We start from the raw sequence: 18,581 nt of genomic DNA on the forward strand, positions 1-18,581 counted from the left end.
GTGCTTTTAAGTACTTGTCAAATATCTCCATAGTTTGGGTAGTGAGGGGAGCCAGTTCTGGGGTGGGGGGAGGGATCAGATAGCTTTTTAAGGGTGTGTGTCCCCAGCCTTGTCCCCGTAACACTCTGGGAAAGGGTGGGGCATACACAGGTACCCTACACTCGCCTGGCATTAGAACAATTCTTATGTCCAGCTTGTTCAGTATGTCACCAAAGACGGACTGTGGGCAAGTCCTTTTGGAATTGTACCTGAGCATCCCCTGCCAAGCTTCCACGAGGTCGCTGCATTGCTGGGCCTGGAGTTAGTGCTGTGGCACAGCTGGGTTCTTAGCGGTGCCTTTAGTAGCCTGCAGTGGTAATCGAAGCAGGTTCTGTTACTGCTGTAATCCCTCACGGGGAATTACTCTGTTTTGGTGCCTCAGGATCAAAGTATCAGATAACTCTACCTGGTGCTGCTAGCTTGCTGCGAAAGCAGGCGAATCAACGGGCTTGTTTCTCTGCAAGTGACCAGCCCCATCCCAGTCATGCTGCTGGAATGAAAGGTCATTCAGTTAAAAAGCACCACTGCACTGCTGAACGCTGCTGCTGCAGTCCTAGGAAACAGCAGTTTTACTTCTGCCATGGAGATGGTACTAAATGGGCTGTGCTGGGACTGTTTCCTTCCCTGCAGGATTATTTCCACCAGCTCATCTGCATCACAGAAAGGGAAAAGTTCATTGTGCCTATCCGAGCGATTGGTGCCCGAGCCATCCTGGACTTCCCTGACGAGCTGAACTTCTCCGTCTGTCCAGTCAAGCACAGCACCCAGAAAACCCTGCTGGTTCGCAACATTGGGAACCGGGAGGCCCGCTACTGCCTCAACACCCAGAGGTAAGGGAGCTCATCTCTCTTGTGCAGAACGCTGTTGTGTGGTAATAGGGTTGGTAAAGAGTAACGAAAAGTGAAGCCGAGAAAACTCACTGACAAGTCAGTGTTATTCAGCAGGGATTCTTTATTGCGGCGCCGGGCAGCACGGGGGAGGGCTCCTTCCATACGTGCGCGCCCAAGCGTTAGGGTTCTTGCCTTATATTTACAGCTTTCATGGTTATTCATTACATTTCTAAGAAAAGGGTGGGTTATTCTGCTTATTTCCAGGAATGCATTAACATAAGTTCCTCCCGTAGTCCCGTCTCAGTCCGCCCAAGTTACACCCCCCATGGGGGGTCCTTGGTGGTCGTTGGGGATGAAGGTCTGAGTCTTCCTCAGGGTTGAACTTTTGAACTTGTCCTGTGGCGCATGCCCTGAACTGTCCTGGGTCTTTTCCAATTCACAGAACCAGCTCTTGCTCGCTGCCCTCCCTCTCTCTCCTGCTTAGTCTTTTGTGTTCTTTTGTGTTCCTTGAGCCCCACAGTCTGATGGGAGGATTCCACCTGGTGTCCTTCGCTTGGCGGATTCTGCTTCATTCTTATCTTTAAAGTGTTAGTTAGTCAGCAATGGAGATATGCATAAGGGTTAGTACAAATCAGCCTTCCTTCCTATCTCTAAAGGCTGGTCAGCAATTCTTTTCTAAAATCTGGTTTTCTAAAGGCTAGTTAGCCATTCTTTACTACAATTCCCCTCTTTCTTTGTTCCTTCTGCAAATTCTTTTGCAGACAGCTTACAATAAATCATTTTCTTCCCATGCGTTGGCAATACCTATCATTACCGATACCAACACATTACTAACCCTCATTCTGCCTGTGCAGCTTGAGTTTAGATGGTCCTATCAGCTCAGAAGTCCATCCTTTGCGAGGTGCTCTCTTCACACAGGAATAGGGAATCCAGGCCGGTCATTCTTGTAGCTTGATGGCTGTCAAAGTCGTTAACAACACTTGATATGGCCCATCCCATTTTTCTCGGACGGGGTCATCTGAAAGAGTTTCAATATAAACCCAGTCTCCAGGATTGAAAGGATGTATTGGGTGATCCAAACCTTTAGCTCTAGTTCCCAATACATTATTAGTAATTTGTTTCAACTGCTTTCCCAAAGGTATAAGATAATTCTGTAGATAAGAATTTCCCACTTGATTCAGATCTTCCCCTTTATATCCAGCGTGATGCGGCCTTCCATATAATGTTTCAAAAGGACTTAGATTTTCCTTCGCCCTTGGTTTTACACGTATTCTGAGCAAAGCTATTGGCAATGCTTGCTACTAGTATTAATTAGCTTCTTGACATATTTTAGCAATTTGTTGCTTAATTAAATGATTCATTTTCTCTACTTGTCCGTTTGCTTGTGGCCTGTATGGGGTATGTAATTGCCAATCAGTTCCCGATAGTTTGCTCACTCGTTGAACAACTTGTGCACAAAAATGCGGCCCTCTATCTGAGGAAATGACCACAGGAACTCCAAACCGAGGTATTATTTCATTTAACAGTACCGTGGTTACTTCCCTTGCTTTGTTTGTTCTACAAGGGAAGGCTTCTGGCCACCTGGAAAAGGAATCTGTTAGTACCAATAGGTCTCGATAATCCCCCTTTCTTGGAAGTTCAGAGAAATCAATCTGCCAATTTTCTCCTGGAGTATTCCCTTTTCCAGTTGTGCCCAATTGTGCCCGATTTCCTGTATTAGGATTATTCTTTAGACATATTTCACATTGTCGTGTTACCTGTTGAACAGTAGTATACAAATTCCTCCCTATCCAATTATGATTTAGGTATTTACATAGCGCGTCTGCTCCCCAATGCGTTTTATCATGTTCTGCTTTAACTAGACCCCAAATCAAGGTAGAGGGTAGTATTATTCTTCCATTTTTCGTTTGTGCCCATCCTGTAGAAGGGACTTTTACCCCAAGTTCCGATATTCATTCCTGATCTATTTCACTATATTTAACATCTTCCTGTTCACTTAATTCAGTATTTCTCTTAGTCGGAATTAAAGCTAGAACTTGATCCCCTAGGTCTCTTTCAGCTGCCTGCTTAGCCTCAAGATCAGCCAATCTATTACCTCTCTCTGGATCAGTGTTACCCTTCGTGTGTCCTTGGCAATGCATGATGGCGACTTTGGTCGGTAGTTGTACTGCCTTTAAAAGTCGGAGCGTTCCTTCTGCATGTTTAAGATGTCTCCCTTGGCTTGTCAGAAGTCCACGTTCTTTCCAGATAGCCCCATGAGCATGCATAACCGTGAAGGCATACTTAGAGTCCGTCCAGATATTTATTTTCTTCCCTTCTGCCAGTTGCAGTGCCCTAGTCAGGGCAATGATCTCTGCCTTTTGAGCTGAAGTTCCAATAGGTAGAGGCGCTGATTCGATTACCTTATCGATGGTGGTGATCGCGTATCCGGCTTTACGGGTATCTTGTCGGACGAAGCTGCTACCATCTGTGAACCAGGAATCTTGAGCATCCTCCATAGGTTCCTCTTTCAGGTCGGGCCTGCTAGAACACACAGCCTCTATGGTCTCCGAACAGTCATGAATCAATGGCTCTGTAGTCGTGTCACTGAGAAAAGAAGCTGGATTCACAACGTTAGTGACTTCTATTACAACATCATCAGACTCCACAAGGATAGCTTGGTATTTCAGGAACCTAGACGGGGAGAGCCAGTGATTTCCCTTTTGTTCCAAGACTGCGGATGCAGTGTGAGAGACCATTACTGTCATCTTCGGGCCCAAGGTGAATTCCCGGGCCTCCTCAATGTTAAGTATTACAGCAGCCACCGCTCGCAGGCACCCTGGCCAGCTTTTGCTCACTTGGTCTGGTTGTTTGGAGAAGGAAGCCACTGCCCTCTTATGGGGTCCCAGACGTTGGGCCAGGACTCCCAAGGCTACACCTTGTTTCTCATGAGAAAAGAGCCAGGTGGGTTTGGTAATAGCCGGTAACCCCAAAGCTGGAGCTCTCAGGAGTTCCTTTTTAAAGATGCTAAAAGCATTTTGAGCCTCTTTTGTCTGCACTGATTGGGTGGGATTGTTCTTCAAAAGTTCTTAAAGAGGCTTTACTATCATTCCATAGTTATAAATCCGCAATCAACACCAACCTCTCATTCCTAGAAAGGTCCTGAGTTCTTTTACCGCCTGAGGTGGTGGGGTCTTGCAGATAGCTTCCTTCCGTTCAGTCCCCAGCTCTTGCTGCCCTCCGGAGATCTCATATCCCAGGTAGGTTACCTGCAGTTGAACCATCTGGGCCTTCTGTCGAGAGACTCGATATCCATTTAGTCCAAGAAAATGTAACAGGCTTACAGTCCACTCGATACACTCCCATTTTGTCTCGGTTGCTATTAATAAATCATCTACATACTGCAAAAGAGTGCCCTTCTTAGTAGGAGGTTCCCATGCCTCCAATTCTTGGGGCAGTTGATTTCCAAAAATTGTTGGACTATTCTTAAATCCTTGGGGTAACACTGTCCAGGTTAGCTGGGTTTTCCTCCCAGAAGTGGGACTCTCCCACTCAAATGCGAACAGATTGTGAGTTTCTTTGGCTAATGGCAGGCAGAAGAAAGCATCCTTTAGATCTAACACTGTAAACCAAATTTGGTTTTCTCTGAGCTTTGGAAGCAGTGTATATGGGTTTGCCACTACTGGGTGTGAGTCTTTGCCATTATTATTTATGGCCCTAAGATCTTGAACTACTCGGTATGTCCCATCAGGTTTCTTAACTGGTAAAATAGGAGTATTATATTCTGATTCGCACTCCACTAGAAGTCTGTGTTGTATAAAATTATTAATTGGGCTCTCTATTGCTTTACGGTCGTCCAATCTCAGGGGATACTGCTTCTTACGGACGGATGCTGCTCCCTCCTTAAGTTCAGTTACGATTGGGGTGGCAATTTTTGCTTTTCCTGGAATTCCTGAGCCCGTACACCTGGATATACCCAATTAATGATTTCTTCAACTTCAGGTGTTACTTCAAAAGGTTTAACAAGGCTTATCTTCTTCAAACTTAAAATTTCAATCAGCTGTTCCTCTTTTATTTGTAATTCCATGTTTCCTTGTTTAAATTCAATCCTTGCCTCTAATTGTTCCGATAAGTCCCGTCCTAGCAATGATTTGGGAGAATTTGGAACATACAAAAATCTGTGTATTCCAATTTGTTTTCCCAATTTGAACTTAAGAGGTTCACCAAAAAATGCCTTTTCCCGTTGGCCAGTTGCTCCTATTACATTCACAAAATCCTTACCTATAGGTACCATTTCTTGATTTAAATTGAAAAAGTCGCACCCGTATCTTCCAGAAATTCCATCTCCTCTTCTTCTGTCCCTAGCTTTATTTTAACCAGCGGATCCACTGGGGTAGACGCCCCAGGTCCCCATCAGTCCTGATTCACTGAGGCTATGACTGCTTGCCCTTTCCCTGGCTTCTGTGGACACTCATTTTTCCAGTGTCCCTCCTTTCTACAGTACGCACACCGATTCATGCCTAACGCACCTCTAAACCCTCCCCGACTTCTGCGGCCAATTCCTCTACTCCGGTTCCCAAAACTTCCCCTACCAGCTCCACCCCTTTGACCGAGGGCTGCCACAGTTGCAACAGCTATAGTCTTAGACAACTTTTCTCTTTCCACCTCTTCTCTATTTCTAAACACCCTCCATGCTTCTTCCAGTAATTTCTCGAGATCCCTTATATCCACTTCCTTCAATTTCTGCAACTTTCTTCTACTATCCGGGGCAGATTGTCCCAAAACCAGAGTGACCAGCTGCCCTATCCCATCATTTGAAGAGGGGTCCATGCTAGTATACTTTCTCATGGCAATTCGGAGCTGATCTAAAAAGTCAGTGGGAGTTTCCCGGGGTCCCTGTTTAATTTTGTATAAAAATGAACAATAAACTGATGTCGGCATAGCATGTTCGATACCAAGTCTGACCCATTCCCTGTACTTCCGGAGCCTTTCAGAGTGCTGGGGAATATTCGCTTTCCAGTGGGGACTGTCCGTAGGAATCTTTTGTTCCACAGCGGTGCCTTGGAGAACCCCACTAGTTATTTGTGCTCGTACCTGTACCCGGGCTGTATTTCAGATCAGCTGTCTCTCAGTTTCTCTCATTTCCCCTAGTAGCATGTCCACATCCTGCCCATCTGGATTTTGGTTCTTCCCGATAAATTCAAATCTTTTTGCCACTTTTAGTGGATCATCCCTGTAGCACTTAGATCCTTCCAGATCTCTATTTCCACTGAAGGAAAGGGGGCTTTTACCAGGGCTGGCCCATCCGGCCCCAACGCTTGTCTCAAAGGGGCAATCATCTTAGGTTTTTCCCCACTAAATTCTCCCATTTTAGTTTGACTACGGGTCCGTCCTCCGACGAACGAGCTTTCCCCTGATTCCGCCTCTTCCCCTGTCTCGGATGGAGGCGGCAACGGGTACAACGGCTGGGCTAAGGGAGGGGGCTGATGAGGGTAGTCCAGCTGCCGTCACACAGAAGAATGTTTCCTCTGCCTTATCCCTAAGCATTAAAGCACAGAGTCTGTCTGCGTCTGTCAGCCAAGGGCTGTGCCTGGCAACACATCAGCAGTGCTTATATTAAATCCAAAGGACACCAACACGTTTTCTGTTTCCAACACGTTGTACAGAATTTGTTGGGTGGGCCAAGCAAACAGTTACCGAGCTTGGATTACAACCCAGAGTCCCAGATTGCATTCTTGTGAATACACAGAAAACCTCCTGTCAAACTCGCCTTGATGTGCTCCTGGTAACGGCGCTTCATTTAGCTGGGGATTTAACCGTTCAGGCTGCAGATGGAATACTCCTTGACAAAAAAGGAGTGTTTCCCTGTCATTGTGTCGCTCTAATCTGCATTTGCATTCATTGAGATTTTTCTGAGTGTTCTTTTTCTTAGAGCAGCTTTCATTGCAATGAAATAGTTTCTGATTATTTCTGCTCTAACCTGCCGTTTCTTAGGCTGAACCAGGACGTCTTCAAGGCAAAAAAATGAATTCTACCAGTTAAACTGTAATTATTCCCTAGTCTTCAAGAGAGACTTTTATTCTCCCTGTCTGATTTCTAGGCTGTAATCTCCCTGGGACAGGTGTTGCCTTGGCATTTGCATCTCTTGAGGTGAGGTTTGTAGGTGGCAGGAAAAGGCAGATTCCTGAGGAAGTTGTGTCAAGTTGTGCGTGCAAACAGCTCTCACCACCTCTGGGCTCTTCAGAAACCATTCCCTCTGTATTGCCAGCAGTCAGACTCTTGAGCCTCACGGTGGAGAAGTGGATGCAGAGCATGGGGGAGACGAGGTCATTTTATCCCATAGGATCTTCTGAGGGCTGGATGTCTTTGGGAGTGGGAGTCAGCAGCTCTGTTTCTGATCCTGTATGTTCTGTTTGTCTTCCGCTGGGTGTGGTTTGTTTGCTCCTGGCTTGCCCCGGTGACCTGAAGTGGACTAGACTGCCAAAGGAATGTAGTCCCCAAATCTCCCACAACAGTCCTGATGTGTCTCTTTCTCTGTTGCAGCCCTTTCTCTGTCGATCCCTCCATTGGGACTCTTGGGATCGGTGACGCCATGCAAGTGACAGTGGAGTTCCACCCGCTGAGGACTGGGGATCATTCCAGATCCCTGATAGTTCACTATGACACCGGTAAGTGCTGGGCACGCTCCCTGCGTCCTTCGAAACAGCCCTTTCTGAGCAGAGTGATGTTAAACGTGCTTTGCAAACTACTTCTGAACCCTTTTCTTGCAAAACCTCTGCGTGTTTCATCAGTGCTTAGGAGTGAGCAGATAAGGGGCAAAGGGCGACTCTGTCCTTATTCTGTGTGTCCTGTGTCCCTGGGTGCTGGTCCGTCCCTGGGGGACCCTGGTGTCAGCATGGTGTCCTCCACCCAGCACCCCCCTGTGACAATCATCTACCATCATTCCCCGTTTTCCCTGCCACCTTAATTCCCTCTCCCGTTGTATCTGCCCTGTCCCAGCTTTACGTGAAAGACAAGTGAGAACTGGTCGCTGTTTAGGGGTTGTTAAAGTGCATCCCCTCAAATGGGAATGAGGTTTTAGGAATCCCATTTTGCTGGGAGTTGCTGAGTGGAGGAAGGAGGATCCTTGATTCTCCGTTACGGCGTGCCTATGCGTGTGGGAAGTTTTATTGTTGGACAGCGCTGTGTTTGAGATGTGACACGGGGAAGGCACGTCTCTGTCAGGCTCTCCCCAGTGCCTGCTGTCTCTCTCACACTGTCCCCTATACTGCCTCTCTGTTGTCTTGCCACAGTCCCTTTTCCTGCGTTGCCCTCTGCCCATCTACATCCCACAGGTCACAACATCAGGACTAAAGTAGCCAGGACTCGAGGGCTCTTGGGATTTGGCAGGAAGTGCTTGCAGAGCTGTCTCTCGTCATCCGATGGTTTCGTTGTCCTTTTAACACATGCCTCGGTGCCTGCAGCCAGGAGCGTAAAGGTGGCGGTGTCCGCAGCTCCTTTCCAGGAGAGCAGCAGCAGGGGACGCTTAGCAAAGTGTGCAGGAACAGGCAGTGCATATGCTTTCTTCCTCCTGGGCTCTGGAGTTGGCGTTTTTCTGTGCTGGAGGCTTTATTCTCATCTTTGTTGAATAGCTTCTGATGGTTTTCTCTTCCAAGAATTTATCCGGTTGCTCCCTGGCTTTATAGCTGTTAGCCCCTACAGCCTCCTGTGGGAGTATGTTCCAAAGGAAGGCATATTCCCTGGAAAATTACCACTGTTGTGTAATTTCTGACTGCTGACGTTATTTCAGGCCCTTGGGTTCCTGCTTTATGACAAATCGTGACAAATTGTTTCCTGATTCACATTTCCCAGGCCATTCTTGCTTTTCCAAACCTCTCCCATCTGTCTCTCATATGATTTCTAGGTTGAGGAATCCTATTCCATCTTCGTATGAAAGCTGCTTCGTCCTTTTAATTGTTCTTTCTGCCCTTCTCTATTTAATTTCAAACGCCTTAGATTGTTTTTTGAGATCAGAGCTAGACCCAGTATTTCAACACCTACATGGCCATGGGCTGAGACGATGAGATGATGATGGTTTTGATGGTGTGTCTTTTGTAGTAGTTTGTTGTCTTGATCATCGTAGAGCGTTAGCTCGTGTTTCCATGAACCCGAGTTGTGCACGTCTCCCATTTCTTGGGTCCTGGTTCCTCTGCTTGCCAATGTACGCTGAGGATTCAGTGGAGGGGAAAGGCAGTGCTTATAAAGCATACCTGCCTCTAACTCTTCTGAACTTCAGTTGTGTTTATTTGCTAAGTGGTCCATTATAGAAAGCAGATTGTCCAGTCATTGGAAACACGGCTGGTTTTCTCGCTGTGTAACTCATGTCTGGCCACAAATCCCTACCACTCCAGACGCCCTTAAGAGCAAAGAAATTGAGGGTTATGCAGGCCTGAAGGCTGAACCCTCCATGTGTGGAGATGCATGAATGACAGTAGAGATCTCCTGTTTGAAGGGTGAGTCTTGCTTCATTCCCCAGCCCCCTCCCAGAGTGAATGCGATACTGCTGTGTTGTCTGGCTCAGGGCTTAAGGAGTCCATCCAGCACCCATCCAGCGCTCTCCTTGCTGCATGGCAGCCTTTTAAAGGCAGGTCCATCCACCGGCTGCCTTGCTGTAACCTGTGCAGTGAGGAGAAGGCTCTGCCTTTGCAGGGGGATGCTCTCCAGTGTATGACCAGGTTGCTGCACTTGTCGGGTGGGACTGTCTGTGAGGCTTTAAGCACCACTCCATAGAAGTTCCACTTCTAGAGAGCATGTGTGGTGCTGACTCGTTGCACAACACCTGGGAAACACTCACCTGCAACAGGAAGCGTGGGCTTGGTACTGAAGCTTGAGCTCAGTTGACCCCCAGGAGTTATTGGTTGGGAAGAATGAAGGTTTGAAAGCTGTGGAAATGAGGGAGCCTTTGGTGGGAGCCTGTTCTGGAAGGTGAAGTGCTGGCAGGTGCTCCAGCAAGACTCGAATCATCAATCAGGTGATGTGCACAGCCAGGGGCGCTCTCCTCTTCAGCTCGGTCTGAGGTGGAAGGCAAAGATGTCCTCGCTCTGGTTGTTGAAGAGCTTGGGAATAGTCAGTGTAGACTTGCACGCTCAGGCCTAGGCAACAGGATCCAGGCTGAAGAAGTGGGCTTGCAGGACTGTAATGGCAGGCTGGTGTGGGCCGTGCCCCACTGGTCTCATTTTGACCTATCTTCACAAACCCACAGCAAGTGAGGGCACTGCTTCTGCACCAGGGAAGTTCTCTTCCGTGTCCCATCCTGCCACGGGCTGTCACTTCCCTTGTTCCTCTGAGCCTCCCTTTTCTGCCCGCGTGCCCCCAGGCATCTTTGCTTGTCAGCAACAAGGGATCAGGAGAGACACAACACTGGTGGTGTGCCCGCAGGAGACCCTGGGCGAGCTGTGGCTGAGGCGTGACTCCTCAGAAGCATCTGAATGGCTTCGATGCAGAATTCCCTGTGAGCTGAGTGGGATGGCAGCCCAAAGGTCACCTGGGCACATCTGAAAAATCTCACTGTAAATACTGTCGTTTGGGGATAAATCTGGACAAACACACCCAGAAATAAGGTGCTTAAGGTGGTGTCCAGGACATCCTCATGCCGTACGCATGCAGCTATCCGGGAGTGATACACGTACCGATCTGTGGAACTGCTGATACAGCTCAAAGCTGTAACGCTTTGTTCTGTTTACCCGTGGTTTGCTCTGTTTCTTGTACTTCCATCAGCAAGTGAGATGAGCAGAGACTTCCCTCTGCTTTGTTGCAGGTGAAGATATTCACACAAGCCTTTATGGAGCGGCTGTGGACGTCGACATCAGACTAGAGAGGAACTCCTTGACAGTTGAGAAGACTTACCTCACGCTGTCAAACTACGGATCTGTGGTCATCCACAATCGGAGTGACATCATAGCCCACTTCCAGTGGAAGGCTTTTGCTACTCAGGAAGAGGAGGAGCATCAGAAGCTGAGGTTTGTCTGAAAGATGAATTTCAGTAAGATACACTGCCCAAGGGTAAACTAACTTATGCCTCAAGGGGTATGGGTGCTTTTGAATGGTTTAGGACAACTAAACCATCCCCAGCATCATGGTTTGTGTTGCTGGGCTTCAGGGTAATGGGGACCCTGCACAGGGGTGTGACCCCAAAAGACCTGGTTCATTAGAAGGTCTGTCCAGGGGTTTGCTCTGTCTCCCTCCTGCAGGACTCTCTGGGATCTAATGGTGGAATTACTGTCTGTGGGCAGAGCTTGAGCTGAGGGTTGCTTATCTCGGTGGCTGGAAGCCCTCCTCATGCCCAGCACTGTAGGTCAGCCATGGAGAAACGTTTCCCGTTGCACTCGCTCCCCGGGGAGCTTGCCAAAGCACGTAATTTTGGCGCTGGTGACAGCACTTGCCCGAGGCTCTGTCTGTGCAGCTGGTAACGTCCCTGACTGTATTTCCTTTCTAATTGTGTTGGGATTTAGCTGGGTGATGATCGCTGTCCTGTGTATACTGCGTTGCCTCCATTTGCTACCTATGGAGCCTTCCACTCATCCCCCCCCGAGCTGTCACTTGTCACTTGCTGGTTCTTCATGGCCAGGGGACTGGAGCGTGAAGAGGGGACAGCGATATGCCAGCTAGGAAGCAAGTGCTTTGTAGCAGTGCTCTTCTCATCTCTTGGTGGTGATCCTTAAACGCTAGAATGATTTCTGCTACAACTGCTGAGGGAGGGTGTGTCAAAGCTCTGCAGAGAAGGCCAAAAAGAGGAACAAGAGAAGGTGGTGCAAGGCTAGATGTAAGGGTTTGGATTCAGAGATGCTGGTCCTGGCTTCTTTATTGGGTGATGCCAGGCAAAGCCCCTTCCCCTCTCAGCACCTCTGTTTTCATGGATATAAACCCATTAATTTCACCAAAGCAGTGCAACGCCTGAATTCATTAGTTTGCTGTCAAGTGCTCTGGGATCCTCTGGTGGAAGGCAGCACAGGGAGCAGAGAGCAGACAGTTTGTTTATCCCTGCAGGTCCAAAAGGGAAGAAAAAGAGCGATGCTAGTAACCTGCAGCTGAAACGCAGCTGCTTCTCCCGTTCCCGGTGAAGCACTGCAGTGAGTGCTCCTTGATCTGCCTCCCGCGAGCAGCTCTATGGCAGGAAAAGCCAGTTCAGGTGGCTGGTGGCTTCTCCACCAGTTGTGGCAGTGGCTTTGAGCCAGGAGGCTCTCCTGAAGGCTGCTGGCTTTCAAAACCCTCTTCTTAACTTCGAAGCGTGGAGTAAAAGTACTTGCCATGGCGGCAACCAAGTGAGAATGTGATCCCTGTGGGACCCTGTGGCTCGGGGTCAGCCCCTGCTGAGCGGCTGCGGTTCCTCCCCGAGGGCTTTGCTGCCCCTGCACTTGGCGACAGTCTCTGCACACGTGGTGCTTATTAAATTGGCCGCTTGGTTTGTCTCTCCCCGGGGCTGCAGGCGGTGTCGCGGGCTGCTGAAGCAGGAGGAGGACGAGAAGGATTATTGTCTCCAGGAGAGCACGGTGGACCCCACTCTCCGAGAACACCTTTCCCTTCTCTACCACACCTTCCGGCACCGGAGGGCGAAGGTGCCAGACGACTCCGTGCTTTTCTCCGACGACATCTTCACCATCGAGCCGGCGGTAAGCGATAGCCGAGAACCTCTCTTCCTCCTCCTCCCTGAACGAGGTCACGTGGCAGAGCCCCACATCAGCTAGCTTGATGTGCCGAGAGAGACGCCGTCAGGTGTCTGGTGAGGCGGGGAGAGCTTGTTGTGAAAAGCATTTCTGAAGTGTGGCCTCCTGACAGGCTGCAGGAGCCTGCCTAGAGCTGAGCTCTGCTGCAAGGGCTGTAAATTAAGGGCTCTTAACGTCTGTCCTTACAGTGTTCAGGTGTATCCATTATTACATGGAAGGGCTCACCTCCCACGTAGTGTGTGGGGATTAACGAAGGCGATTAGAGCACTGTCCGTTCACATGTTGACCTGAGGAATGAAATGGTCCTCTGTGGAAAGGAGGCCAAATTTAATCACAGAAATACCAGTCCCTTTGTATAACCTGAATGCATACCACGTCCGAATCTCCCTTCCAGTGTCATCTGTGAGCCTGGACACAAGGCTGGCAGGTTTAAACGGACTTTCTGAGTTCTGTTGCACATAAGAACAGAAGAAATTGCTCTTGTGCTTACGCAAGCAAAACCCCATGTCCTTCAATCAACCAGAGCCCTGATTCTGAGTATTTGCGTGGTCTGAGATGAAGAATGCCTGCTGTCTGAGCAGCACAAAATCCCTTCTCACTTGGACTAAACCCTAGAATAATCCCAACCTCTTCTTCCTTTTAAAAGAGGTGAAAGTATTCTTTTTTTTTTCCAGGGAAGGGGATCATGTTCTCTCCTTGGTTACTCCTATAGCCCCTCTAAGGCTGAGAGCCGCCAGTGTCAGCACAACTGTAGTTTCACAACCTTGTAGCCTACAGCAACGTGATGTGACCAAGGGAGCAGCAGTGTCAGAGCAGTAGGAATATTGTAGAGAGCGGGAGCTGATCAGCTGGGCGTTAAGAGCATCCTGCACTGTGTCAGAGCTGGTTTTGGTCCCCGGGCTCCTGCTTCATTCCAGTCGGGCTATGTCTCCACAAGTAGCTTAACGTGCTCTGGAGCTCCTGAAGTGCAGTCAGGTGAGGTCTAGAAGTCTGGCTGCCCACCGTACTGAGTGCTGGTGCTGCCTGTAATGATGTACAGACATAAAGCGTAGCCTGGCCTCAAGTCTTGAGTGGAAACCTTTCCTAAATGGCCATGTTTGTTACACAGACGCTCTGGGACTGAATGTAAGTGAGTTACTGCAGGAGTCTCTCCCCTTCTGTCTTGTCCAGCATTCTGAATCTTTTGATTTCTGTTTATTCCATTATTTATGGAACAATCAGTTTCGCATTCAGAGTTTTGCTCATGTCTCTCTTCCCTCCTGGCACGTGGGTGTCTTTCTGTCAAATGATAGTAAGTATTTTCTCCTCTTTATCCAATGTCGAATCTGAAAACCTGCTGTTCCTGACTTCCACAGCCACCTCTCTGGTGACGGCCCTGTAACTTTTCGCTTGGAGGGACACCCTTCTTGCAGTGCCATGTAAATCTGCTGGAGAGGCCCCCCAGAGCTGGGACCTTGCTGCCTCAGACCTTTTGGCCCAAAGTGGCTGCTCTCTTCTTCCCACCCGTCACTTGTGGTGTCCAGGAGCACCCTACAGAAATCATCAAAGCCTTGTAACAAGCGACTGGAGGAATTAATTGCTTCCAGAGGTGAGGAAGCTGGTGGAGGGATAGTCTTGGAAATGTTTTCTGGGCAGGGTGGCTTTGCAGGGTTTGTGCAGAAGCTTTGCTGTGTGAGTGGACCAGTAGCTGCCAGTATTTTCAAGTGCTGCTGTCTGTAGAAGCTGCAGCAGGTCCCTTTGGCCTGTATAGGGTTAACTTGCTGGTGAAAATAATAACAAAAAGAGGAAGCAGTGATTTTGGAATGACCGTGTGACCATGAACACTTTGAGCAGCGTCCAAGCCTGTGGGAAACAAGCTGTTAGGCAACTCTGACTTTCTGAGTGCCTCTCAAGTCTGATTTCATTTATTTCTGCAAATACACGTGGTATGTCAGCAGAAGCAGCCGTGGTAGAAGCCCAGGTGGCTACCAAGGGGTAAGTCCTTGCTTTTTGCTGCATCCTCCCCAGTACAGCTTAGCTATAAGTGACATTGGGGACATCTGGAAGCTGACTCCTTGGAAATGGAAAGCAGAGGAAAGGGAGGACAAGGATTTGTTACCATTGCAGCGACCTTGACAAGTCATCACTGTGCTGTCCTTGCCTGGTAGTGACTCCTCAGTGTCACGTGTGGGCCGATGGAGGTGGTCTTCAAGATGTCCAGGTTATGAAACTGCTACTGGTGTTGACCCAGAAGTTGGGCCAGGAGGTAGCGGCGTTGTTTGTTCCGCCAGATCTCCCCCTCAGCTGGGGAACCAAGCTGGACCCTGTCCCAATGAGAGGTTCCTGCAGAGCACTTCAGCTTCTGGCAGAAAGCACCATCTCCAGTGGGAGCTATGGTGTGTCCCACAGCTCGCTGTGGGTGCAGTTACTTACGGAAAGAGGCAGATGTTGGCTTTGGCACTGCCTTTCTCCTAAGTGCCCTGAACAGGATGCACTTTGGGTGTCATCTCAGTACTTCTGTTGCCAGGTCTCTTTGGTTTTTTGTCTGCTTTGAGCAGGGATTTCCTTTCCGTGGATCGCCTTCCCTCTCTGCAAAACAAAGTAGGTGATTTGGCCAACAGTTGGTGGTGCCCAGCTTTTCCAGACCGGCCTTTTCTTACTCAGCCTGGTGGGGGTGTAGGAGATTCTCATTGTTTAGGGGCTGAGGGAGGGGAAGTAGGTTCTGCATCTCTTTAGGATTGAGCTCTTGCACAGAGATCACTTCCGTAGCCGTGAGTCACGGTGTGCCGTCCCCTCCCGTATCACGTTGCTTTCCGCTGCAGCGAAGCCAGGGTACAGCAGCTGGAGCGCTTGTGCTTTGTCATCGTACATCCACCGCCTGTATTTGATGCCACCTGCCAGTTGCAGCCTGTCTGAGGCTGACATTAAGCCAGAAGTGTTGCACCATGGTGTTCCCAGCACTGCAGTTTTATTTCTGTCCTGGTTAGCATCCATGGCAGTTCTCCACGCTCTGACTCAAGTGCCATCCTATAGAGAACACGCCAGGCCAGGCAGACTGCCGGCTTCTGAGGTGTCCCGAGGCTCGTGCGCGTGTAGCAGTAGCCTGCAAGGGTGGGTAGTGAAGCATATCCTTTTAACCAGCAGTTCTTTCTTCCCTGTGTGGTAGCAGGAATGTGAGGAACCTCTTCAGCAGCCGATTTTCATTTCCCCGGAGAAATAACTCACAGTATTGTCTAGTTTTGTAGTCTGACATACAGCAGTAATGAAGGGAGAAATGACAAAAGTTTCCCAGAATAGTGATGTCTTTAAAGAATTTGTTGTAGCCAGGGAATAGTAGAAGAAAGCGTAACTGATTATTTCTTCTTGCCCTCCGCCTTTGCAGTCAATCGGCCCGGCTCATAGCTTCACTGACAATACAGGGAAGCTGTCTGTGGATGTGCTGCCAAAAGTTTCTGTCCAAATCCATGGAATCCTGCAGAATGGTGATTTCCTATCAGGAGCTCAAGAGACTTGAGTCTGTTAACTGCTGGTGCAGGTTTTCTTGGGAGTGAGAGTATGAGTGCAAGGCTCCAGTAATAATGCTGCCTGAGGATTGCTCCAGAGAGCTCTGCTGATGCATTGAAAAGGGTGGGTTTTACTGCTTGTCCGCAGGCTTGTTTCCCCTGGTGCCTCAGAGGAGTCTCATCTGACTGTGCCTTGGGATCCAGCAGCTCTGCAGACGTACGGAGACGTGTCCCTTGTCGGGATCTTGGTGCATCACTGAGTGGCTTCTTGGAGCATGGCAAGACATCCTCCCCGGCAAGGGGGGTTTGTGCACTGCAACCTCATCTGTTTAGGCTGTAAAAGAAGAAATGACACCAGCCCAGAGCTCTAGGCTCCCTCCTGTCCTGGTTAATTATAGAGCGTACAGAGAGATCCCAGCAACACTGCAGCAATCCCTGTGGTCTTGGCGGTATTGAGCAAATCATCCCACCAGGGGCTCAGGCACTCCGAATAACGCCTGCAGGGGCTCATTTCCCCTGCCTTGCAGTTTGGAGATGGACGCTTGCAGCGTTCTCCCAGGTCCTTGCTGAAGCTGTCTTGTTTTGGTGCAGTGGAAGTTGACTGTTTTGATGTTTGGTTTGGGTTATCTTGGGCCAGGTTCAAATTCTGGTGTCAGACAAACGCCCTGCAGGCACTGACGCAGCTCTGGTTCCCCTTCTGACAGCAACAGTGATGCTGGAATGGGGGCAGGCCGGGACAACTAGGGCTTTCTGTGTCATGAGCAATGTCTCCTAGCCCACGTGGAGACCAGCAGGCAGCGGGGGCAGATTGCAAAGGCCTGGTGCTGCTCTCCTGCCTTTTGTGCCCACTTGCCCGTAAGCAGAGGGCAGAATGAGTCCTGGCTGGGGTAGCCAGCTCTCGGACAGGGCCTTGCCTTTGTTTGCAAGCTGGTTTCCAAATAGCTTCTGCAAAGATGCAGGCAGGCATGGTTTTCTCTCCAGGAGCTGATCTGAGATGTCCTGCTGGGCACAAGCCCTGGCACCCAGCAGGAGGCAGAGTATCGCTGCTGGCTCTGCCAGGGTCCAGCTACCTGGTGCCTATTAGATGTGTAGGGACTGCTGGGGACAGGGGTTTCATGGGGACAGGGGTTTCATGGGGACAGGTCCCAGGGTGGAGAAGGAAAGGGTGCTGAGGCAGACTTGATTCCCCAAGGTGGTTTTGTGGCAAGAGGAATTGTCCCTTGAGAACAGGCTAAGTGTGGGCATTGCTGTCCCAAATCCCAAAGCAGGCTAATCCAAAGCTGCAAAGACTGGAAGGCATTGCTCTGTGGGGCAGCTCTTGGTGTCAAGCTCAGTGTCTGCAGGGAGCCCAGGGCACGTACAGAGGCTGCTTTCTGGATTATGAGATAGCACATCACCATGCATTCCTGGGGCTAGTACACCGCTGGTGTGGTGTGAGGACTATCAGAGGGTTTTGGGTTACTCCCAGGAGGAGGGGTATCCTTATCACCTGCCTTTGACACAAAACTCAGGTGTCGCGGCTTGGTGGAGAGCCTGGGATGTTCAGCTTCTGCACTGAAGGGGAATGTAGGCTTTGTAGCCTGAGGCAACCTGCAGACGGCCCAAGTTAGCTATATAAACTTTCTGTAAGTGTGAATACTCCCACATCTGTCCTGAACGCTTGGGCATTCAGGCCTCGGAGATTCAGCGCTTACTGCTTCTGTATGTTGGGACCTCCTTGGAGAAACTGGGGCTAACGGTGCTGCCCGGCCACCGAGTTGCTCCTGGAAGGTTGTGGCTGCCCTGAGAGGAGCCCTGGAAGTACCACAGAAGCCTGGATGGACTCTGGTGGGTGAAAGCCTTGCTATGCCTCCGTTCCTGTGTGCTGTGAAACGAGGAAGTAGAATTTACTGAAACACTTTGTCTCCCTGTGCACACTCACGGCTGCAGTCAGAACTGTTGCTGTGCAAGTCGCATTAGGGGCTCAGGCACACAGAGTGTCGGTCTGTCTGGCTGCCAGAGCTCAGTGGGGGAACAGGTGAGTTTGCCATCCTGGTCCTGTCCACCTAAAGCTCAGTTGGTGACGACCAGAGCAGGACAGGGGATGTGGGTGCAGCTTGTAGGGAGACAGAGCTGGCACAAGCATCAAGCACGGGCTGTTTCTGATCTCCCCCTCCTGCCCTGCCTTCTGGCTCTGCACCACCTTCCTAGGTCCTCTGCCCTCTCAACTCCGTCCCTGTCCCTGCCTCTGGGCTCTGTGGTTGTTACCCCTCTGTTTTGGAGCACAGTAAGATCCCAGGGTTGGTTATATTTCTGTCACGGATGTGCTGGCCTTGGTGTTCATCAAATCCCAGTCAGCTAAACCCGCTCGGCTAGCAAAGTACGCTGTGGTTAGCAGAGGCATATTCATCAGGCCAATGGCTCTTTTTAATTTTCTTCCTTTCCTGCTTAGCTTCATTTTTGCTGATGAATTGTATGACACTTGCTTCCATTAATGGAGCTGTATTGCCTCTGTCAGCCTCTGAGGAATAACCAAACTGGCCCAAAGTGTCCCCAGGGCCAATATATCT

At 49.6% G+C, this 18,581-nt stretch overlaps 1 pseudogene; it reads left to right on the top strand.

The window, feature by feature from the left end:
* The window catches only part of LOC147413517 (axonemal central pair apparatus protein HYDIN-like), a 115,702-nt pseudogene that overhangs the window by 9,493 nt on the left and 87,628 nt on the right, over nt 1-18,581 (top strand).

Source organism: Leptosomus discolor, chromosome 27 (genome assembly GCF_034619465.1).
Source record: "Leptosomus discolor isolate bLepDis1 chromosome 27, bLepDis1.hap2, whole genome shotgun sequence".
NCBI lineage: Eukaryota > Metazoa > Chordata > Aves > Leptosomiformes > Leptosomidae > Leptosomus > Leptosomus discolor.